The following is a 24568-nucleotide window of genomic DNA, read 5'->3' on the forward strand; positions in this document are numbered from 1 at the left end:
CGAATGGCTTAATAAACACGATGGTGTCATCAGTCACTGAAAGGAAGATAGTTTGGGATTGGTTGCACCTGAAAGTTTGTTGCTGAATGTAGATTGAATTATGTTTTAATTTATCCCCAGAGAAAACTGCATTTTAGCATTTCATTGAGGCTATTCCCAAATATGTGTTCATCTAATACAAAGTAATTAGCAAGTAATTTAACTGGACAGTTACCCTTTGTATACCTATAAGGATAACTAAAGGGGTTGACTCTAACCAACCAAGTTTGTTTGACTCTACTCTATGCAGAGATTAGCAGCAGCAGCAGATCTAAAATTAATTGAAAAAGAAAGTATCTTAGTGTGAGATTATTAAACAGTCATTCAAGAGGAACTCCACTGGGGAGAGTATCTGCGGCCCGCCTGGAGCTGGCCACCTCACGTTTCTGCAGCATTTAGGCAGAGTGGGCCCGACACTCCTGCTCTGCTGCTTCCCTGTGACAAGACAGTGGGCCAGCGCACAGGCTGCAGGGACTGTGTGTTGAGTCACGTGGTTTAGAAGTTGGTAAGATGAACCTGGGAGTCTCCTCTCTGTGCCAAAGTGTACAATTCTGCCCTTGCTGCTGCTGCTGCTACTAAGTCGCTTCAGTCGTGTCCGACTCTGTGCGACCCCACAGACGGCAGCCCACCAGGCTCCCCCGTCCCTGGGATTCTCCAGGCAAGAACACTGGAGTGGGGTGCCATTGCCTTCTCCGACAATTCTGCCCTTAGAGGAAATCTAAAAATACACAGCAACAAATGTGCCTCAGATTGGGTCTAATGCTGAGCTATGAACTAGGAAGGTGATAAAACGGAAGAGAACTGATGTTCATCAAGCATCTTCTATACATCAGGCACACATTCTTGAACACATTCAACCCTCACAGCTGTATATTGCGGCTTTACTAACCCCACTTAGTAGTTACAGAAATGGAAGCTCACAGGTGTAAACTGTCCCCTTAGATTAAAAGGTACCTCTCTCAGAATCAATAAGGTTATTGCTTATTCCAACAAACGGCTTAGTAAACAAGATGTTATCAGTTACTGAAAGAAAGATAGTTTGGAATTGTTTGTATTCAAAGGTTCGCTTCTAAACGCAGATTTATCGAGGCAGGAACCTTGATCTTGTTGACTCAAAGCTCAGGCCTTTTCCAGTATATCATGCTGCCATCCTTGCTAGTGTATATTTTCAAAAGCTATGAAAAGTGCTTGGAATCACTGTATCTGTCCTTGAGCATAGGACTTAAACTCTTCCCTTTGTAAACATGGTGTGTTCTTGAGGAATGTTGGCAAGGCTTAGCAGTCCAATGCTCGGTAATGCTCTGCTTGGCCATAAAACATTGCTGAGGTCACTGATGAGTCTGGGGACTGAACGCAGGCTCTGATCAAATCCTGAGCATTGTGTCCTGGAAGGAACATCTGTCTAGGAGTCAGAAGATCTTGAAGGAAATCCTAAAACCACTAACTACCTGTGAATATGGCAGGTCACTCAGCCTCTCCAGGCTGTTTCACTGTCTGCTGAGCTCAAAAAGGTGTCATCAGACTCTGTGGAGAAGATGTTTGTGAATGTGCTCTATGGACTCTAAGGCATGATGTAAGTTCATCCATTCATTTGCTAAATATCCACTGGATACTCCCCTGTGCTGGGGCTTCCCTGGTGGCTCAGCAGTACAGAATCCACCTGACAATTCAGGAGAGGGGGGTTTAATCCCTGGGTCGGGAAGATCCCCTGGAGAAGGAAATAGCGATCCACTCCAGTATTCTTGCCTGGGAAACCCCATGGAGACAGGAGCCTGGAAGGCTACAGTCCATGGGGTCACAAAGAGTCGGACACAACTTAGCAACTAAACGACAGCAACAAGTGCTGTGTGTCGGGTAAGGAATATTGAAAGGATTATTTCCGTAAGTAAAGAAAATGTTGCAAGTAGGGGACTAGATGCGAGTAAGATACTGAACTTACCACATAATTGTAGTGTGTAATCTTGTCAACGTATGAACTTTTAGGGGTAACCGTTATGCTCAGATGTTCTCCCACAAGCAAACTCTTGTACCTGTCTGTCCAGCTAAGCGAAAGGAAACTTTGGCTGCATGATGAGTAGGCTACTGCTTGATAGTCACTGCTGGCCTGATATTCTCCTGGAAGGCCTGGTCATCATTTCTAACCTAAAGAAGATAGTGTCAAAAAAATGTAAAACCTGATACTTTACTTTGCATTGCTAGTAATGATGACGGTGGTCGTAGTGGCGGGGGAGGTAATTATTAACACCTAGCTAGTATTCACTTAGTGCCAGGTCTGGTTCTGTGAAAACATTTTATGAGAAGGTAAGTTAGCGTTCCATTGCCTTAATCATGATAAGCTATGTTATCAAGTAACTACAGAAAGGCTACTGATTTTAAAAAATAATAAAATTATATGTGAATGTCTAGCCTAACTGTGGAAGAGTCCAGTGAAGTAAAATAGAGGAAAGATCCCAGGGACCTCCCTGATGGCCCAGTGGTTAAGAAATCTGCCTTGCAGTGCAGGGGATGCCGATTTGATCCCTGACTGGGGAACTAAGATCCTACATGCAGTGGAGTAACCAAGCCCGTGCTACAGATACTGAGCCCGCATGCTCAAGTCTGTGAGCCACAACTAGAGAGCCCAGGTGAGCCCACATGCTCCAGAGTCTCCCTGCCACAACTAGAGAGCCTAGGTGCCCCAGCCACTGAAGCCTACATGCTCTGGAGCCCACACACTGCCCACACACCACAAGTAGAAAGTCCATCTCCACAACAAAAGATTCACATGATGCAATGAAGATTCCATGTACTGCAACTAAGACCCGACATAGCCAAAATAAATAAATTAAATAAACAATATAAAGAGAGAGAGAGAGAAAAGATCCTAGACCTAGGGCTGACCTTCTTTCTTAAATGACATGCCAACTTACTGACTCATTTCCTTCTGCCATAGGCTAGTAGGAATTAGGAATTTGAGGAGTGGGAAAATGTGGGTAGGAATGTGGCAATTGTTCTTAAAAGTTAATAGCAATGTTGGTTGTGAATGGAAATAGCGGTGAATAATCTCCCTACTTCTCAGGAAAGGGACAGGGAGAAGAATCTAGGAGAGTAAACATCTGTTCATGATGGCAAAGTACAGGGTAGTGGGGAACTCATAAATACAAGAGTTACTCTGCGCCAGCTCAAACAAGAGATTGGAACTATCTGTGTTTTTCCTGAAGCTGAAAATTTTGATATTATTTGCTAGTGAAGGTAATATGACAACTAATGAACAAAAGAACAAAGAAAACACAGTTCATGCTGTTAGAGTAAAGGGAGACTGTGACACTTGGCTCTTGTGTAGGTCTGGAAAGAGAAATATGCATTTAGCCAGTCAATACTTTATGTTCCCTCATAGTAGAAGAAAGTGGGGAAAACCATTAGACTATTCAGGTATGACCTAAATCAAATCTCTTATGATTATACAGTGGAAGTGAGAAATAGATTTAAGGGACTAGATCTGATAGATAGAGTGCCTGATGAACTATGGATGGAGGTTCGTGACATTGTACAGGAGACAGGGAACACGACCATCTCCATGGAAAAGAAATGCAAAAAAGCAAAATGGCTGTCTGAGGAGGCCTTACAAATAGCTGTGAAAACAAGAGAAGTGAAAAGCAAAGGAGAAAAGGAAAGATATAAGCATCTGAAGGCAGAGTTCCAAAGAATAGCAAGAAGAGATAAGAAAGCCTTCCTCAGCAATCAATGCAAAGAAACAGAGGAGAACAGCAGAATGGGAAAGACTAGAGATCTCTTCAAGAAAATTAGAGATACCAAGGGAACATTTCATGCAAAGATGGGCTCGATAAAGGACAGAAATGGTATGGATCTAACAGAAGCAGAAGATATTAAGAAGAGATGGCAAGAATACATAGAAGAACTGTACAAAAAAGATCTTCACGACCAAGATAATCACAATGGTGTGATCACTCACCTAGAGCCAGACATCCTGGAATGTGAAGTCAAGTGGGCCTTAGAAAGCATCACTACGAACAAAGCTAGTGGAGGTGATGGAATTCTAGTTGAGCTATTTCAAATCCTGAAAGATGATGCTGTGAAAGTGCTTCACTCAATATGCCAGCAAATTTGGAAAACTCAGCAGTGGCCACAGGACTGGAAAAGGTCAGTTTTCATTCCAATTCCAAAGAAAGGCAATGCCAAAGAATGCTCAAACTACTGCACAGTTTCACTCATCTCACATACTAGTAAAGTGATGCTCAAAATTCTCCAAGCCAGGCTTCAGCAATACGTGAACCATGAACTTCCAGATGTTCAAGCTGGTTTTACAAAAGGCAGAGGAACCAGAGATGAAATTGCCAACATCTGCTGGATCATGGAAAAAGCAAGAGAGTTCCAGAAAAACATCTATTTCTGCTTTATTGACTATGCCAAAGCCTTTGACTGTGTGGATCACAATAAACTGGAAAATTCTTCAAGAGATGGGAATACCAGACCATCTGACCTGCCTCTTGAGAAACCTGTATGCAGGTCAGGAAGCAACAGTTAGAACTAGACATGGAACAACAGACTGGTTCCAAATAGGAAAAGGAGGACATCAAGGCTGTATATTATCACCCTGCTTATTTAACTTATATGCAGAGTACATCATGAGAAACGATGGGCTGGAAGAAGCACAAGCTGAAATCAAGATTGCCAGGAGAAATTTCAATAACCTCGGATATGCAGATGATACCACCCTTATGGCAGAAAGTGAAGAGGAACTAAAAAGCCTCTTGATGAAAGTGAAAGAGGAGAGTGAAAAAGTTGGCTTAAAGCTCAACATTCAGAAAATGAAGATCATGGCATCTGGTCCCATCGCTTCATGGGAAATAGATGGGGAAACAGTGGAAACAGTGTCAGACTTTATTTTTTGGGGCTCCAAAATCACTGCAGATGGTGACTGCAGCCATGAAGTTAAAATACGCTTACTCCTTGGAAGGAAAGTTATGACCAACCTAGATAGCATATTGAAAAGCAGAGACATTACTTTGATAACAAAGGTCCGTGTAGCCAAGGCTATGGTTTTTCCTGTGGTCATGTATGGATGCAAGAGTTGGACTGTGAAGAAAGCTGAGCGCTGAAGAATTGATGCTTTTGAACTGTGGTGTTGGAGAAGACTCTTGAGAGTCCCTTGGACTGCAAGGAGATCCAACCAGTCCATTCTGAAGGAGATCAGCCCTGGGTGTTCTTTGGAAGGAATGATGCTAAAGCTGAAACTCCAATACTTTGGCCACCTCATGTGAAGAGTTGACTCATTGGAAAATACTCTGATGCTGGGAGGGATTGGGGGCAGGAGGAGAAGGGGACAACCGAGGATGAGATGGCTGGATGGCATCACTAACTCGATGGACGTGAGTCTGAGTGAACTCCGGGAGTTGGTGATGGACAGGGAGGCCTGGTGTGCTGCGATTCATGGGGTGGCAAAAAGTCGGACATGACTGAGCGACTGAACTGAACTGAACTGAATAGTATGTCAGGAACTATGGTAGATGCTGGGGACACAAAGATGAACAAGACAGACACAGCTCTTGCCCTCAAGAAACTTGAAATCCATGAGACTTTCATGGAGTAAGAATACCTCCCTTGATCAGCAGAGGGTAGTTAGAGAAGGCTCCTTGGAAGATACGATTTAATAGCTGACCCCCAAATATGTAGGCGTTAGAGAATCAAAAAACTGGGAAGGAGAGTCTAAGGTGGGTAAAAAGGCCTTGTAGCAAGAGGCAGCAGAACATTGCTGCTGCTGCTGCTAAGTCGCTTCAGTCGTGTCCGACTCTGTGCCACCCCATAGACGGCAGCCCGCCAGGCTCAGCCATCCCTGGGATTCTCCAGGCAAGAACACCGGAGTGGGTTGCCATTTCCTTCTCCAATGCATGAAAGTGAAAGGTGAAAGTGAAGTCGCTCAGTCGTGTCTGACTCTTAGCGACCCTGTGGACTGCAGCCTACCAGGCTCCTCCGACCATGGGATTTTCCAAGCAAGAGTACTGGAGTGGGGTGCCATTGCCTTCTCTGAGCAGAGCATTAGGGAGCTGCAAATTGTCCAGTGTAGCTGGGGTTTGAAGTGCCGGGAGCCGGTGAGGCATTCCGCTCGTGACAAAGGTCATGAGGAAGGAGGCTCGGCATACGCAAAGGCGGGATCGAGCCTCAGGAGTCCGCCCTGATATTCTCGAGCATCTACCCCCAAAAAAACCAGAGTCTGCCTACTTTATTGCTTTGTGCTCTCACCTCTGACTTTACTGAGGGCTGTCCCCTACCACCATCTCGCTCTCTCTGTCAGAGAGTTAACTTTCAGCTCCAATTAATAAAGTTCCTGGGCAATTAGGAGTGTTTAAATCCAAACCCCTCAGATGGCTCTCTAACTCGCCTGACAAGTTTACCCGGACTCCTGCAGCTATGCATACGATTGTTTACAGTCTCCCAGCCTCGAGAGGCACAGGAAGTTTAAGATATTCAAATAGCTTTAGAGCCTCTCAGAGAGTTAGAAACTGTCAGAATAAACTAGTAAAGGATTTCATTGATGAGCCAATGCTTGTTGCCAAGTTTTCACATCCCCTGAATTGTATCCTTGAATGTGTATTAATTAATATAGTTGGTATGTAGAAAAAATAAGTAGTGGCCTTGGTGTTAGTAACTTTAGACCCTTAAGGTAATACATTCTTTCCTTTGTTGTAAACCCATTACACATCCGCCCTATAGGAATGCAATTTTATCTTTGGAAGATGGCGCCAAACCTTAAAATAATTACTCTTAGAGAAAATAAGTCTTTGTTGATAAGTCCTTGTCAAGAGTCATAAAATGTTAGTAGGCCTTCTGGCCAGAAGATGATGTAAATCACCTAAACCATTTGTATACGATAAATTTGCAGGAAAGAAACCTGGTTTTTGATAAGAATCAAAGACTGCAGACTTTGCATCCCCTATTATCCTCTATGTGTAACTTAGAGTATAAAAGCCCCTGTTAAAAATAAAGCTACGGGCCTTGCTCACCAACGCTTGGTCTCCCCATGTCATTCTTCCCTTTAACTTCCAGCTGAGTCTCCATCTGGAGCGCGGAACCCACCACGCTTACTAATTATGCCTGGGCTTCTAAGACCCACTCGAGAAGGTGTCTAGGGTGAGGCACCTTCAGCTATTCGAGAGGGCGCCTGCGGCCTACGTAAGTGGTGCAAACTTCTTGTCTTGAAGTTTTATTGGTCTCCCGCGTAAACCAAGCTACTCAGCTTCTTTTCTCCACTGAATTTTCCTACTGAGCTATCCTCATTCTATTACTCTTTATGTCTTTGATAAATAAATAAATAGTCGCCGACGCCGTCTCCCCTTCAAATACCCTGGATCAGCCGGGGCTGGTCCTCAGCGTTGAAGGGTGATAGAAAGAGTGGTGACTAATGAGTTTGGAGAGGGGAGCAAGGGGTCAGTTGAGATGAGATTTGTGTCGGAGAAATCACTCCATGCCCTTGCACAGTGAGGACAGTGGCTGGGAGGAGGGTGACGACCTGGCTGGCTGTGGGGCCATTCACTACAACAGGCAGGAGGAGGAGGCCCAGGCTTAAGGCTGGCAGGCAGTACTCAATTTTGGACAAAGCGATGTTTATGCTTCTTCAGAAGAGCAAGAAAAAGATATGAAGAGACAGTTCTATAAGAATCTTGAGTGTTCAGGATGAGTCTTCAGTATAAGCTATGGGAACCATAGAGAAAAATCTCATGTAGGAAGAGAAGAGAGTCGAGTAGAACCCTGAGGATCACCCTCATTTAGAGGGCAAGTTAGGGATTATGGCTTCAAAATGGAGACTATAAAGAACAAAACAAAACAAAAAAAGCAAGGAAATGTGGAGTCCAAGGGCCCACACCAGGTTATACGCAGTGCCCCCTGAAAGAGAATGTAGGCTATTCTTTAGTAGAGTTAGCATGGGACTTGAAGGAGAAACGATAATAGCTGGAAATAATGGATGAAAGAAGTCTCTATTTGTGTGCTTGTATTCCACTGGCAATTCTTACCCTAAATTGTCCAGATCTGAATAGCACTATTTAGCATAAGAAGAAAAAAGTTATTTCTAAAATATAAAATTGACAAACTCATACCCTTTACGTGATACTCAGTACATTAAGTTATATTTCTTGTGCCCGTAAGTCAAAAGTTTCAGAGAAATTGACTAGACTTACATATAAAATTTCCCTCATCTTTCCTGTATTCTAGCTCCCACACAGACTGAAGGGCTGTTAGAAAATGCAACAAATGAGAACTCGGCTCACGTGCAACTCCAGAGCTGTCACATCAGAGGGAATATTAACCATAAACGAAGCTACTCCTTCAGTATAATTTGTTGTACTTTTTCTTGGAAACAGATCTGTCTTCTTCTGAGTTTTATCCACTGTTCTTGCTTTCAAGGTTACTGTAATCCCTCCTATGAAATGGGCGAACACATCCCTCACCTAGACCTATTGGGCCAAATTCATTTCAGTAGTAAATGTTGAACCTTTTACAAAAGGAAAACCTAGACTAAGCCCCAAGCAAAACGTTGGCAGAATTTAGTTCAGTAGTCAAATGTGATCTCTTAAGTTGGTACTTTAACCACTTCAGGGATATATAATATGAATTACATTCAATTCAATGTATAGATATTGCTTTTTTAATAAGAACCTGACACTGTGCTATGTGCTTGTATGTAAGCTGCGTGTGTGCGTGCGTGCATGCGTGTGAGCACGTGCGTGCACACCTGCGTGCTCAGTCACGCCACTGATTGGGTGAAATGATTACCATGTGTAGACTGCTGTTTTTCATCACAGACGTGGTGATTGGCTTGTACTATTCCTCACCCCAACGGTGAACACCCCTATGGTCTGTCCAATGTAATAGATTTTATAATCATCTAACCTAGATAGCATATTGAAAAGCAGAGACATTACTTTGCCAACAAAGGTCCGTCTAGTCAAGGCTATGGTTTTTCCAGTGGTCATGTATGGATGTGAGAGTTGGACTGTGAAGAAGGCTGAGCGCCGAAGATTTGATGCTTGTGAACTGTGGAGTTGGAGAAGACTCTTGAGAGTCCCTTGGACTGCAAGGAGATCCAACCAGTCCATTCTAAAGGAGATCAGCCCTGAGTGTTCTTTGGAAGGAATGATGCTAAAGCTGAAACTCCAGTACTTTGGCCACCTTATGCGAAGAGTTGACTGATTGGAAAAGACTCTGATGCTGGGAAGGATTGGGGGCAGGAGGAGAAGGGGACGACAGAGGATAAGATGGCTGGATTGCATCACCAACCTGATGGACGTGAGTTTGAGTGAACTCTGGGAGTTGGTGATGGACAGGGAGGCCTGGTGTGCTGCGATTCACGGGGATGCAAAGAGTCGGACATGACTGAGCGACTGAACTGAACTGAACTGAACCTTTATGGAAGTACTCTTGCCTGGAAAATCCCATGGACAGAGGAGCCTGGTAGGCTGCAGTCCATGGGGTCGCTAAGAGTTGGACACGACTGAGTGACTTCACTTTCACTTTTCACTTTTGTGCACTGGAGAAGGAAATGACAACCCACTCCAGTGTCCTTGCTTGGACAATCCCAGGGACGGGAGAGCCTGGTGGGCTGCCGTCTATGGGGTCGCACAGAGTCAGACACGACTGAAGCGACTTAGCAGCAGCAGCAGCAGCAGCAGCAACCTTTATGGAATATGGAATCCCAGGTTTCAGGAAAAGTGAAGTAGCAACCAGATCCAGTGTGTAAGGAGAGAGGACATATTTGACATCAGTTAGTTTGGTTTCTTGGAAGAGTCTACCTAATGGAACAATAGGTTGATCAATCTGAGAGTTTGACAAGCACAATGTAGTCCATTAATCTGCACAGGAGCCCACTCTCATTTTCTATTTCTTAATTTGGATAAGGAGATGCCATTCATCAAACCCTTGGTCATTTCACGTGCAATTGTGAATCTAAGTTCGGATTATTGCCATGGTTACCCTGAAAGAATCTGGCCATTCCATGAACCAGTAAAATTAAATTTGCATGAGGTTGGTGAGATGCTCATTCCTCAATTTCAACTACAGTATCCTGCTGCAGGGGCTTCCCTTGTGGCTCAGCTGGTAAAGAATCCACCTGCAATGCAGGAGACCCCAGTTCAATTCCTGCATTGGGAAGATCTTCTGGAGAAGGGATAGGCTACCCATTACAGGATTCTTGGGCTTCCCTTGGTAGCTCAGCTGGTAAAGAATCTGCCTGCAATTCAGGAGACCTGGGTTTGATCCATGGGTTGGGAAGATCCCCTGGAGGAGGGCATGGCAACCCACTCCAGTATTCTTGCCTGGAGAATCCCCATGGACAAAGGAGCCTGGTGTGCTTCGGTCCATGACGTTGCAAAGAGTTGGACACAACTAAGCGGCTAAACACAGCAAATCCTGCTCCAGACTGTTTATCAGATCATTCATCCCTCATCCCTCCGTTTTTTTCAAGTAACGGAGCAGAATGTCAATAATCCTGTGAGAAGAGACACTCACTTGTGAAATAGTTGGTTATCATCTCCAAGGCAACATTCAAAAATGTACCAGGTAGTGTGGTAGAAAATATATGTTAAATATTTAATAATATGTAAGCAAACACTCAAGTGACTCAGGAATGCTTTCATATGTGAATAATTGTAATATATCATTTGTTTGTTGCAAGCAAAACTGTCTGGTCCCAGCATTACCTGTTCTTTTCAATGACTTAAAAGGCTCTCCTTTACATATGGGAGTAGGGGTCATCACTGCAGAAAGATGTCGTTCATGAGCATTTCCCCTGCACAGAGCTGACGGATGGTAGAGCATATCTGGTAACTGTATTTGCCCAACATTGCACCAATAATAAGTTTCAGATTTCTATCTGAACTTTGGAAAAAGAAAGAAATGTGAGAAAAGAATTTATAGATCAGTTTGGAACTCACCTGTACTTTCTTGGACTTCCACAAAAATATTAAGATACTTGTTATTTAAATCTTTTAGACTTTCATATGACAGTTTTTCAATTACTTCTGAGGTGTTAAAAATGATTTGTGCAACTCCGTCAATCCACTGTTTTTGAAGGGAGGACAAAAATGTAGAAGATACAGTATTAGAGAATAATTCACTGCTAGGGATTAACAAACCCACTCCAGTGTTCTTGCCTGGAGAATCCTAGGGACAGAGGAGCCTGGTAGGAGGCTGTCTATGGGGCCGCACAGAGTCAGACATGATTTAAGCAACTTAGCAGCAGCAGCAGCAGCAGCAGCAGCAGCAGGGACTAACAAATTGGCTTTCATCAGCCTGCAAAATCTTCACTTAACAATGACGTTATAGTTACAGCTAGGGGTAATACAAAGCATAAGCTTGATTGTATGGCATACATATTCTAAAAGTTATTTATTTTTAGCTGAAGGATAATTGCTTTACAAAATATTGCTTTGGTTCCTGCCATACACCAACATCCATGGCATATATTTTTAACTGACTAATATTTAGGTCATTTCTTTTAAGCTTGAAGCCTCCTGTCATGGAGAAATAACCCTGGGTGAGGCTGAAAATCTCTGACTCAAAACCATGTCTCATCCTGTTCAGAAACTGAGACTATAATTTGCAATCTCTATCTGATGGAAGCTCACCTCAGGTCCAGGATACCATATGTATAAAGGGAGAAAACTGCCTCTGGGAGTAGGTTTTAGCAAACTCAAGCCTCAAAATGGAAGACAAACATCACTGCAATTTTTCTGCTTTCGTTAACAGAACTTCCCAAAGTCCCAAGCATTAGTGGTTTTGTTATGTTCTGTTTGGCGCTGTGAACTCTTGGGGGTGAAAGCTCACTTTTAATCTCTACATTGTGATGAACTGACCCCCAATTCTCCGCTCCTATGAAGGTAACTCGATTTCTTCCTTATCTTTGTTTTCTGTGTTGCTTCAAGCATTATTTCCTTTCTGCTGTCATTTAAATTTTCTCTTATCCCAAAGAAACAGAAACTTTAGCTTCAGTTACATTCTTATTGTAAGAATACCTGTTTTAAAAGAATTACCCCCTTTTTTGATAAATCGATTATTGCAATGAGATATAGATGTATTTTTATTCCTATGACAAATGAGGAAATTGAATCCCAGAGGTATAAAAAGAGCTTACTCAAACTTCCCACAGTTTTTAAGTTCATGGCGAGTTAGTGGAGAATGAACTAGAACCCGGGTCTCCTATTTGTGAGAGTCCACACTTCTTCCACACCACAGCAGATGTGTCTCCTGAGTGATACTTTTAGCAAAAGGGGTGCCATCATCTTCCTAATGTGTACTGGAGCTGTTATTTTTAATTTAGCCTCATATTTTTCCTTTGAGTCAAAGAAAAACATTAACTTTCCTTATTTAAATATTAAACAGGCAAGCCAGTGCTCCCATGAATTTGTCTGCCAAGTGTGATTTCTGGGCCTGTTCAATCAATTCCATAACCACTTTTCTTAATTAAGTTGTATGATCAATTAATATTAACAAATAAGTGAATATTTTCATATCATATTTTTAATACTTAAACAGTTACAGTCACCTGAACAGCCACCATGATATTTCAATCTTTAGGATTCTTTGCTTGTAAGATTGTTAAACAACAGTAAGACTGGAATCAGCAAATGCCCTTCAGGCAAATCTCCTTGAACCCACTTCCCACAGCTATGGCAGATATTATTAACCACAGTATTTTTGACATTGAACCTCAGAGGCTTTCTCAACACAAGACCCCAGGAAAGCACTATAAGTAATTTTTTTAACTCTTGAATGGAAACTGCTTGCCATTCAGAGGCTAAATGAATCTGAAAATAATAATTTTCTTACCTAGCTTTTATAGTAATCTTGAAGTCCTCAAAGGTTTTATGGCTAATGAGGAAATTCTCTAGTTCTACTAAGATAAAGAAGTGTGGTTTCACTGAATGTAAACCTAAGCAAAAAAAAATCATACAGTTTAAACTATATTTATAACTGTATTTCAAACAAGAAACTTTAGCACAATAAGCTAGAGCAACATCAGTAACAGATATTTCCCTCCTCATCATGAGGGTCATCAGTACCCCAGGAGGTCTCTTCATCCTTCCCTAAGGGGTCAAGCTCATCTCTCTGCTCCAGCAGTCATGTCCTTACTAAAGCATGTGTGTTACTATCAAATTATGAGCTGCACAAGGATGTCTTGATCTTGTTTATCTTCATAAAGCCTTTCACATATTAATAATGTCTGACAGATATTTTTTAAATTGCATCTTGTGTTTAGCAATTCTCTTCCATTCAGTGTCCAAAGTATGAGCATAAATCGCATATCAGAGAGACATCTTTTAGTTATTAACTGTAGAAAATGACTTTTTCACAAAAATGAATTAGAACAAAGGGAAGTTTTAGACTTTCCAACTCTTTGATACTATAATTCACAAATAACACTTCTGACCGCTTACAGATCTATGTGTTTTCCTTATGCCAGTCCTGGAAGTGATTCTGTGTTTCACAGTCCTGTTTATCATGCACTGCTCTGCAGGCTGATTACCCAAGGGGAGAAGGTTGCCCTTCAGAGAGAAAGGAGCCTTGGCTCAAGGGTGACCAGGGCAGGTGGTGAGGGGCTGACTGTTCAAGGGTAGTGTGAGTGTCTCACTCTTCCAGCTGCCCTTTCTGTGTCAGAGAAAAGTGCCCTCTGGCACACTGGCGAAAAACAGAGCAAGGACTTGGTAACTACGAGCCGCGTCCAAGAGTGCTATTAAACAACTCCAAAGTTGAGTTTAATTGGTTCAGAGTGCATTCTGTTGCTGTGGTTTTAGCATGTTAAATATTTCAGATTTGTACATATGCTTGCCCTTTCTTCCGGAGAAGGCAATGGCACCCCACTCCAGTACTCTTGCCTGGAAAATTCCATGGGCGGAGGAGCCTGGTAGGCTGCAGTCCATTGCCGGGGGGCCAGCGTGAGGACCTCCACCCGTGGCAAAGGTCATGAGGAAGGAGGCTCGACATACGCAAAGGCGGGATCGAGCCTCAGGAGTCCCCCTGGAAATCCTCGAGCATCTACCCCCATAACCAGAGCCTGCCTACTTTACTACTTTGTGCTCTCCCCTACACCTCTGACTATATGGGGGGCTGTCCCCCACCACCTCTTTCGGAGAAGGAGTTAACTTAGAACTCCAGTTAATAATAATTCCTGGGTGTGATAGGAGTGTTTCAACCTACAAACTCCTCTGAAGGGTCTCTAGCCTGCCTGACAGGCTTGTCCGGTCACATGTGATTGCTCAAAGCCTCCCAACCGTGAGAGGCACGAGATACTTTAAACCTTCTAAAAACAGGTTCCTTAGAGAAGTTAGAAAACTATTAGTATAAGTATAGTGGGCTGATTAGAAATTGTATTGGTGAAGGGTTTTTCATTTGTTGAGCCAATGTTTACTGCTAAGTCTCCACATCCCCTGCCCTTATACACATTAGTGAATATATAGAAGAAATAAGTATTAACCTTTGATATTAATTATGTTAGACCTTAGGCTAAGCAAATTCTTTCCTTAATTAAAACCCACTACACCCTCACCCTATAGGAATGGAACTTTATCTGGTACCTTCAGAAGGTGGCGTCTGTTTCAAAAATAATCACCCCTGGAGAAATAAGTGTTCTGGTTGACTGACCGCTGTCACAAGGAGAGGGTCATAAATTGTCAGCAGTCCCCCCTGGCCAGAAAATAATGTAACACCCCTAAGACCTCTGTATACATTTGTATGAAGCACCTGACTTTGATAAAAGTCAGGACTGCTGTCTCCACATGACTTTTGTATAACATCTCAGTGTATAAAAACAGACTCTGGAAAAATAAAAAATGGGATCAGTTCCTCAAAAGACTGGTGTCCCCATGTCGTTCTCTCTCTCAAACTCTGGCTGAGTTTCCATCTGGAGTACGGAGCCTGCCAAGCTTACTAATTTTGCCTGGGCTTCTAAGATCCGACTGGAGAGGCCTCAGTGTCTCTCCTTCAGGAGAACAGAAGGATGCCTGTGGCCTACCTAAGTGGTGCAAGCTTCTTGTCTTGAAGTATTATTGGTTTCCCGCGTAAACCAAGCTACTCAGCCTCTTTTCTCCACTGAATTTTCCTGCTGAGCTATCCTCGTTCTATTAGTCTTTATATCTCTAATTAATATTTAATTAAAGCTATCGTATCCTGATCGCCAAAGCCGTCTCCCCTTCGAACTCCCTGGATCAGCCAGGGCTGGACCTTGGCAGTGCATGTGGTCACGAAGAGTCGGACACGACTGAGTGACTTCACTTTCACTTTTCACTTTCATGCATTGGAGAAGGAAATGGCAACCCACTCCAGTGTTCTTGCCTGGAGAATCCCAGGGACAGGGGAGCCTGGTGGGCTGCCGTCTATGGGGTTGCACAGAGTTGGACACGACTGAAGTGACTTAGCAGCAGCAGCAGCAGCAGCCCTTTCTTCATTATAAACACCTCTCTGCCTCGCTCAATCTGATGGGTGGAAATCATCGTTTAAATAGCTTTAACAAATTTACGTAAGAGCATACATGTTAACATTCCAGTAAATGCCTCTGAGAAGTGAACAGAAGGAAATATAAGAAAACTGCTAGTAAAATTAATACAGATAGTTCCAAAATAAGTATATTTTGCCCTCCGACTGCGGCTATAGCGGCGCCATTTTGGGCGTGAGTGCGGGCGGCTGGTCGGAGGTGTCTCGGAGCTAGTTCTTCCCGATCTCTGTTCCGTGGGTCGACACCGACGTGCATTTCGAGCTCTAGGCCGGCTCTGGGGGCACGCGCTGAGATGATGCTGAAAAAAAAAAAAAAAGTATATTTTGTAATTGTCTAAACACATCATCAATTTTTAGGACTGATAGGAGGGAGCACTGGCTTGGGATTCAGAGGAGGCATTCTGCATTCTCATTCTCAACCGTACAAAGTGGCTGTGAGAACCTAGATCAGTCTCCCCGTTTCTCCGGGGTCTGATTCTTCTTACCTGGACTCATCTTTAGATGACGAGCTCAGAGTAGGTCATCCTTAAGAGAGTCAAAGAACTATGGATCTTGCAAGAACAGTATCTGATCCTACCTTCTTATAGGACTTGACCTTTGCAGAACGATGATAAGAAACTAGGGTCCAGAGAGTCGAGTGACTGAACTGAGGTGAGCCCGGCTATGAGTCCCGGGCCTGTGGCCTTCTGACTCCCAGGCCACCCCTGTCCCCACCCCTCAGCCCTTTATTTCTTAATGAGTTCTTGGTCAACAAAGTTATTGAGAATGGTTTAGTGAAAACATACATTGGAAATCTCAGTAATTTATGAGAGATTACCATGATTTTTAATCTCAAAATATGCAGTTCCTGTTGTTGTAAAGTCCTCTTTGTATTTAGCTTTAATTGTCCATAAGCCATACCTGTGAAAGTGACACATTTAAAATTTTAGATATCATCAAATAACATATCTGTAATTCACCCAGTGATTGTCGCTAATATTCATATAGGCACTGGTATGTGCTTTACATATGTTGACACACTGCATCCTCACCAAAATACTAGAGAGTAGCTTGTATTATTATCTCCACTTTGTTATCAGAAAAATGAGGCCCAGAGAGGTAAAATAGCTTGCCCAGGAACACACAGCTAAAAGGTGGTAGAGCTGGGATTTAAACTTGGTCATTTCAGTTCCAAAGTTCTTGGCCACACTCCATCTAATTAATATACCATATTTGAAAAATGTTTTAAAATCATAAACAAAAAGTTATTTTAAGAAAAGTTGTATACATACTGAAATTTACGTTATTAGTTCATTTTCTAGGATACAATATATACATATTGAGCTAGAAAATATTTTTCACTTAGTGGCATTGATTACACAGTTAATAAAGCAATCTTAAAGTTTAATCATACTAATAGATATATTATATAGTATACTAGAAAATCGAGACATCATTTCTAGGACCATTTAGTCAGGTTAAACGTGTCAAAATAATATAAGTATATAGCTTTGGAAATTTTACAATTTAAGGCCAGTTTTTGAGCTGCAGCATTATATTATAGAAGGAAAGAGTAAGGATGAATCTGGTCATTAGTGAAATCTGGGTTTCCATTTCAGCTCCACCATCAAAGGCTGTGTGGTTGAACAAGCTTATACATTTCTCTGAGCCTAAATTTCCTTATATTGAGAATAGGAATGATATAGGACTTAGCAAAGTGCTCCGCACATAACAGGAGAACCATAAATGTCCCTTCCCTCACTGCTTTGAAGTGTTACATTTTCAAGGCATTACGCAATGTAGAAGCCTCAAATCACGCCTCAGAATATCTTCCAAGTTTTAAGAATAAATGTCAGAGAAAATTCCAAAGCATCTATGTAATATTAAACACTGCTAGCAGACATCTTCCATTTGCACGTTTTTTCCTCTTTTGTATTCATGCTCAACATTTTAGGAGTATGGTCAATCTGCCAGTGTCTAGTCCCTGGACTTTGCTGTGGAAGGTGCCCACTAAATTGAATGAACAGTCTAGCATGGTGCTTAGAGCTGGCGGTTGTTGCATCAGTACCCCCATCTCAGTGTGGAAGAGTCCCAGCAGGTGCCACCCTCCATTAGGTAGGAAGGACATTCACTGGCATGTTCAGATTAGCCAAGGAACATCAGCATCTTTCAGTCACATGCTGATGGCTCCATCAGACTGTTCAATAACCCAGTTACCTTCACTGCTTTTAAGAGAAACAACTGTACCAACAAATCATTTAAAATACTTAGGATTAGATGGAATCTTGAAGCCAGGAAAACTCATAATTCCAGTAGAATTTTTTTTGTTGTCTCAGCAACTTCTGACCCTTCTGGATCCTTTGAATTAAAAGAAAAAAAGTTTCATTTTTAAAAACTATCTTTAAGTACAGAGGTCACACATTGAGCATAATATGTAATTGGTAGTTCTTATAGAAATATTCATTAAGCTCTATGAAACTTTGTTGAAACTGAGCCCATATGGTGTTTATGTGGATTTGAGGCGATGGCTGTCAACTGGTCAGGTTTGTTAACAAAGACTAATGTCTAAGGCAGAAAGGCACATTTTCAACAGACAAAAGAAGCACAGTAGATATTTAGAATATGTTAAATAAACTCCCAGTGAGGTTCTTCTCCACCATGCTTCTTCTTGAACAGGACCTCCAGGATAATTTTCAAACACTATTTACACGATGTCATGCCATGCCCGAAAGACTTCCTGGGCTCCCTTTGTCTTCAAGATCACCTTGGACAATGCCACAGCAGTGGCCTCTGACCTGTTCAATGTCTTCTCTCTGTGGGGAATTCTAACAAGGGAACGATGGGTTCCGTGGGGCCATTTACCTCTATGACAAGTTCATCTGAACCTGCTGTCCCCTCCAAGAACTTCCACTGTGTAAAATAATCCACCAAAGCCGCCACTGATTCTCCTGGGAGTTTCCAGGCCTGGCAGCCGCCAGTCCACTCACTGCCATGGTCATCTCTGTACCTTGCTTCTTCCTGGCTCCAGACCTCTGCACCTTTAACATGGACCCAAAACGTGGTCCAACGTCTCTCTATCAAACCCTCTCTGTGGTTTAAAGGCCTCTCTCGGTCTTAAAGACCAAGCTCAGGACCTGCTCTCATCCTTTCATAATTCCCTCCAGAGTAATCTAATAATCATCTCCGGCACTTCCTTCCTTCGGGCTGATCTGCTACTGGTCCTACATCATCCCCTACTCGGCTTACTGTGGTACGTGTGCTTATTAGCCCTTCTGAACTCAAACGCTTATGAAGGACACATCCCATAATCCCCCAAATAAATCAAGAAAGGCTAAGTGTGGAAGCTCTGGAGAAAGACCTGGATTTGAAGCCTGATTCAGCTAATAATGATGAGTATAACCTGAGTGGCTACTTAATTTCTCTAAGCCTCAGTCTTCTCGTCTAGAAACAGGAGATGGTTATATTGACACTATAAGGTTGTCGTGATGATAAAAGGCGCACCGTGCACTTCTCACTGGTACCACAATTGTACTGCTACAACCCTCGGCACATCTGTCCACGCTTCACAAACAGCAAGAGGGTATGAACTAATATGACTCACTTAAGAGCGTAAAGACCACCACCAAAAGGCGTTCTTTAACGGGGCCATCAAAACGTATCGCAACTGACATTAAATTTACACACAAAAAGTCAGTCAGGATAATGGAAGTGTAAAATTACCAATTGTACCCACAATAGATGCTAAATATATACTTGCTTCTATTCAATAATGGATAATTTAATGCCATATTTTACTGGTATTATAATAATGAAAGCTATTCATATAACGAAAATGCCATAGTTAAATTTTTATGTAAATTAGTGGCATACTTACTATAAAAGTTAAGGTAATTTCTTTTTGCAATGGTTTTAGGTTTTCATCCAATGAATAAACTCTAATGTTTACTGTAAGAAAAAAATGCTCATTATTAGAAACTCTGTTCAACTCACAAGCTGACAACATTATTAATAATCCTACAATATGAGGGCCATGAAATTGAAAGTAAAGTTAAGAAAGTGAAAAACATTAAATCCAAGTTCCAAGGGAAAGATGAATCAGGATGTTGTGCATGAACTGCAAAGTGGAAAAAATTATTTTTTTCACCAAAAATTTCCTGGATGGGGTTCCTTTAAATATTTCTCTTTTTTGCATTTAAAATATTATTAAATTTATTAAAAAGTAGTTTTATACAAGCTTTTGTATTTTTAACCACTGGTAGATAAGAAAGACTGCAGCTCACTGGTGTCTGAATTAACTATAGAGTAGAGGAGAAAGAACATAAGCAGTAAGTTGTGTTGACAGAACCTAGTGAAGCATTCTCTAATACAAAATCTGCATGTTTAAGTACTGGAGTACATGGAGGCCTTCCCCAGTGGCTCAGCGGTAAAGAATCCTGCAATGCAGAAGATGCGGGTTCACTCCTTGGGTCAGGAAGGTCCCCTAGAGAATGAAATGGTAACCCACTCCAGTGTGCTTGCCTGGGAAACCCCATGGACAGAGGAGCCTGCTGGGCTATATGCATGTGGGCGCCAAAGAGTTAGACACAACTTACCGACTAAACAACGACAAAGTAGGCCTACACATTCAGGGAAGGCTACTGCAGGCATCAAATTTGAACAAGGCCAACCCCATCCCATGCCAAAATCTAAGAAGAGGGAGGAAAACAAAGTTTGGGGAGCTTCCCAGGTGGCTTAAATGGTAAAGAATCTACCTGCCAAAGCAGGAGATGCAGGAGACTCAGGTTTGATCCCTGGTTCGGGAAGATTCCCTGGAGGAGGAAATGGCAACCCACTCCAGTACTCTTGCTTGAAAAATTCCATGGACAAGAGGAGGCTGGCGGGCTACAATCCATGAGGTTGCAAAGAGTCAGACACAACTGAGTGACTGAGCATGCACACACGTGGATAGAAGGATGGAAGCTTTTCTTTAGATACAGACACTTCTGATCATGTGTCTAAGAAATAGTTCTGACAGTCTAAAGCCAGGTTAATTGTGTATTGGCAGAGACCTGATGCCAAAATTATGTCGGTGATCTCCATCTTGGGTCCGTCTAGTCAGAACTATAGTTTTTCCAGTAGTCATGTGTGGATGTGAGAGTTGGACCATAAAGAAAGCTGAGCACTGAAGAATTGATGCTTTTGAACTATGGTGTTGGAGAAGACTCTTGAGAGTCCCTTGGACTGCAAGGAGATCAAACCAGTCAATCCTAAAGGAAATTAGTCCTGAATATTCTTTGGAAGGACTGATGCTGAAGCTGAAGCTCCAATACTTTGGCCTCCTGATGAGAAGAACTGACTTATTGGAAAAGACCCTAATGCTGGGAAAGATTGAAGGCAGGAGGAGAAGGGGATGACAGAGGATGAGATAGTTGGATGGCATCACCAACTCGATGGACATGAGTTTGAGTAAGCTCTGGGAGTTGGTGATGGACAGGGAAGCCTGGCATGCTGTAGTCCATGGGATAGCAAAGAGTCGGACACAACTGAGAGACTGAACTGAACTGATCTCCGTCTTATCTTATTATGTTTATCTAATTAACACCATCTTCAATGGTCATTCATAAAGGGCAGCTGCATTCAGTACATCCCCATTAGATCGACCTTTCTTCCCACACTTGAGATAACTTGTAGACGAAATTTCCCGAAAGAAGACTGAAACCATTTCGAACTGGAAACAAGGAGGCAGACATAGCTAGGTGAACTTTGCAATATAGTTCACAATTTTCAATGTTAGTATGAAATTGAAATATTTTTATAGAGGAAGATGATATTGAGAATTAAAAATTAGATTTTTTAAAGTTAAAATCCAGCCTCTGTATTAAGTTCTATAATACATCACTTTGTTTTTTTAAAAAACTATTTTGAAAGGAGTCTTGGCATCATTCTAACAAAGGTCTTTCTACCTCTAAATTATACTCATATTTTGCTGATTCTTTGTTTTATAATTTAACCTTTAGTTTGTCAGATCTTTACTTTTGTGTATGGTGTAATTTGGAAATTAACTCCATTTTTTCACCACAAAATAAACCACTTGTCCTAATACCATTAATCAGGTATTAACCATTAACCATCTCACTTTCCTCCAAGAAATTATAATTCTTTTTTTATTATACCTGACTGATTTGAATTGTAAATAGATTTGTCTGTCTGAATGACGAGAAATCCATTGTCAGTGTAGTGGAATTTTTGCTGCTTTTGAAAAATGAGCAGATAAAGCTTCTAAATATACATGTGAAATTGCATTTGGTCCTCCAGATAACTCTTTTGGTTGTATCTGTTAAAAAATTAATGGATGAATATTATATAATTGAGATATTAAGATAATATAATTTATTATGATTATATTAATAATATGTTATTAACTAACTTATATAAATATAAATATATTAAGATAATAAAAACATATGTCTTTTAGGTATATATGAAAATGAGTTGTTATCTATATGTGGCATATAAAAATTTTATAAAATTAAACAGTAAATGTATTTTTCCACAAACACCTCTATATTTTAGTTTCTTATCAAATTTAATTTGAAACAATCACTTTTAAAAAGTTGATCCAGGGTAAATGTCTATTAAAAATGACAATCACTAAAGAATTCAATTTTTAATAGACAAGATAACCAAAAGTCATTAAGAAACATTAAGAAGTTCAAAAGTTAATCAGCAATGGATGAGTGGAAGAATGGGAGGATTCAGATATCAGGTAGAGAATGGACTAAATCACTTATCACATGGTAGTATAAGTGAATAAAATATCTCATATTTATTTAGTTATACCTAGACTTTTATTGAAAATCAAAATCTTTCTTTTCATGATGATTTTCATGTCCATTGGTCATTATATAATTAGTAAGTAGCCCTCTTCAAGTACACTGCATATGATCAGTATATTTTATAGAAATAGAATTTTGACATTTTTTTTTGAGCATCGTTAGCAAATTTGTTTGGAAGAAAATTTGCTTGATTCAAGTCTAAACAAAAAGTAGTAAAAGCCTATGATAGATACATATGTTAGGGAAAAAAATAATTTTTCTAGAATACCATGGGATTAGAATGTTAAATATAGTTTAGGAAAACAAATGTTCAAAGTGTTCTCTATTAACTTCTCTGAATATTTAAAATAAAGTCAAACCTATTTTTATGCCTCTATATATTAACATTTGTTTTCCTCCTAATAAATATCTAAATCAAGTATCTAAATTATCTCTTTTTAGTATTTATTGTGTAATTTTAAAACAAGTACATGTGTTGGTTGATTTGGTTTTCAACTCATGTCACCAAATCTTTTCACCTAATAACCTTTATCTGCTTCATTCAACTTTTACATTTTTCTACATTGCCCCCAAGTCAGAAGCAGATTCTCTATTTAACATTTCCCACGTACTTGCATGTAAAATCATATGGCACTTATCTCACTAACTAGTGATCTCAGTAGTGCGATGTATCCACATCTTTATCCACATATGTAAAAAGGATCAGTGTGCCATCTACATATGGGTTTTATAAAGAAACATTTTGCATGTAAAAAGAAACTATAAGAAGAAAACATACAGTTAGGCTTGCGGAGCTTTGAAATTTACTTTCTGGACATAAATTAACTTGGTCAGAAGAATGTGTAAAACTTCTGTCAGGATAACTTTTAACAGCAATGGTCACTGGAAATGATTTTGTGTATCCATGAACTTACATTACTACATTTTCAGAGGCTCCAACATAGAATACATTAGGTGCTGAGACAACATATCTGCTGAAACTGTTAAAATTATTTAGTACAACATAATTTTTAATGTTTTTTACTTAACTCAAATTAGCAAATTTTCTTACATTTAACAATATGTGTTTTACTTCTCAAAATTTTATCATCTAGGATAAAGCCAGGACAGTGTCCTGAAAAGCAGGATTTCATTCTAAGGATGGTATTTCAAAGAGGCAGATGGAAATTATTTTAATCAGTTGCAACCAGGGCAACACTTAATAGAGTCCTCTATAAGAAGTAAAAATAGGGATCATGCTTCTGTCTGGAATTTTTAACCAAACATCAGTCAGTAAATTACTCTTCCTCGGGGCATGGGCAATAGTCTGGGAAAATACAGAGTACTAGAATACAACTTATGCTAGCTCACAAAGTATTCATATTAAAAAGCAGGGAAATAACATTAGACAACAGAGAAAAGACATTCACTTGGATTTCTCACGACTAGAAAGTCAATTTCATGTGGCATTGATTGAATTCTGCTCTCTATAAAACTATAATCAAAACACATTGTAAATGAAAAGGGGACCCTTCACTTACGTTTGCTCCTGTTCCCAACTTCTTCCCAAGCAGAAAAAAATAAACACTATGCTTAAAATGTCCATGGCTGGGTTAGGATTCAACGGTTGATAAAACCTTTCTTGAAACTGCCCTTTTTGTGTGTGAACTCAGTTTGAAGAATTTGGTTAAATAAGTCCTCAAGTTAATTATTAATATCAGATAGTGGGATCACTGAAAAGGAAACCTAAGAATTTAAATGATAACCTTTTAATGTCCACAGATAATTTTGGAATTCAAAGCAGAGAAACTTGTTTTGATGACTAAAACAGAAAAGATACCCAAATGGGAGTCTCTAGGAAAAATGTTTCAAAGACAGACACAGACATAATATTTGGAGGCTGCTGTGGTCTTGAACACTTTCCTGATATAGTAAATGCAATTGATGCCCTGGTCAGATCCCCTTTTCTGGGCCTGGTATATGCACGCTACAGATGCTGGGAATATCAGTTGCTTAACTTTTCTAATTGCTCATTTCTCCAGGGATTACTAATTCACTTCAGCCACTGGACACAGCTTGCCCAGAAATGCCTGAGAAGTTATATCCTTTTCCTGGGACTGGTCCACAGTTAAAATTGACCAGCTCTGGGGATACAACAGACGACTCCCGTGACTCAAGCTGGGACAACCTTGTAGTACCACTCATGCTACAGAGCCTCTCATGGGATCAGGTTGAAGCAAGATCTTGCTTGAAACCACACCTTTGCTTATCTTTTC

The 24568-nt window shown here is 40.9% G+C and overlaps 2 long non-coding RNA genes across 3 annotated transcripts in view; both read right to left on the reverse strand.

Moving 5' to 3' along the window:
• LOC113897737 overlaps positions 1-13938 on the reverse strand; it is a 33672-nt gene extending 19734 nt beyond the window's left edge. For both annotated transcript variants that reach the window (XR_003512417.1, XR_003512418.1), the window contains exons 1-2: positions 12859-13938; positions 10965-11091 (exon numbers count right to left, since the gene is read on the reverse strand). This is a non-coding gene — a long non-coding RNA (uncharacterized LOC113897737). The remainder of the gene's footprint in view (positions 1-10964; positions 11092-12858) is intronic.
• Positions 13939-15619: 1681 nt separating this feature from the next.
• Positions 15620-23964, reverse strand: LOC113897739. Its single transcript, XR_003512419.1, has 5 exons — positions 23834-23964; positions 19373-19443; positions 17766-17856; positions 16337-16419; positions 15620-15818 (listed from the first exon to the last, which is right to left on the reverse strand). It is a non-coding gene; the product is annotated as an uncharacterized LOC113897739 (long non-coding RNA).
• Positions 23965-24568: the final 604 nt, after the last annotated feature.

This window comes from Bos indicus x Bos taurus, chromosome 8 (genome assembly GCF_003369695.1).
Source record: "Bos indicus x Bos taurus breed Angus x Brahman F1 hybrid chromosome 8, Bos_hybrid_MaternalHap_v2.0, whole genome shotgun sequence".
In the NCBI taxonomy this organism is placed as follows: domain Eukaryota; kingdom Metazoa; phylum Chordata; class Mammalia; order Artiodactyla; family Bovidae; genus Bos; species Bos indicus x Bos taurus.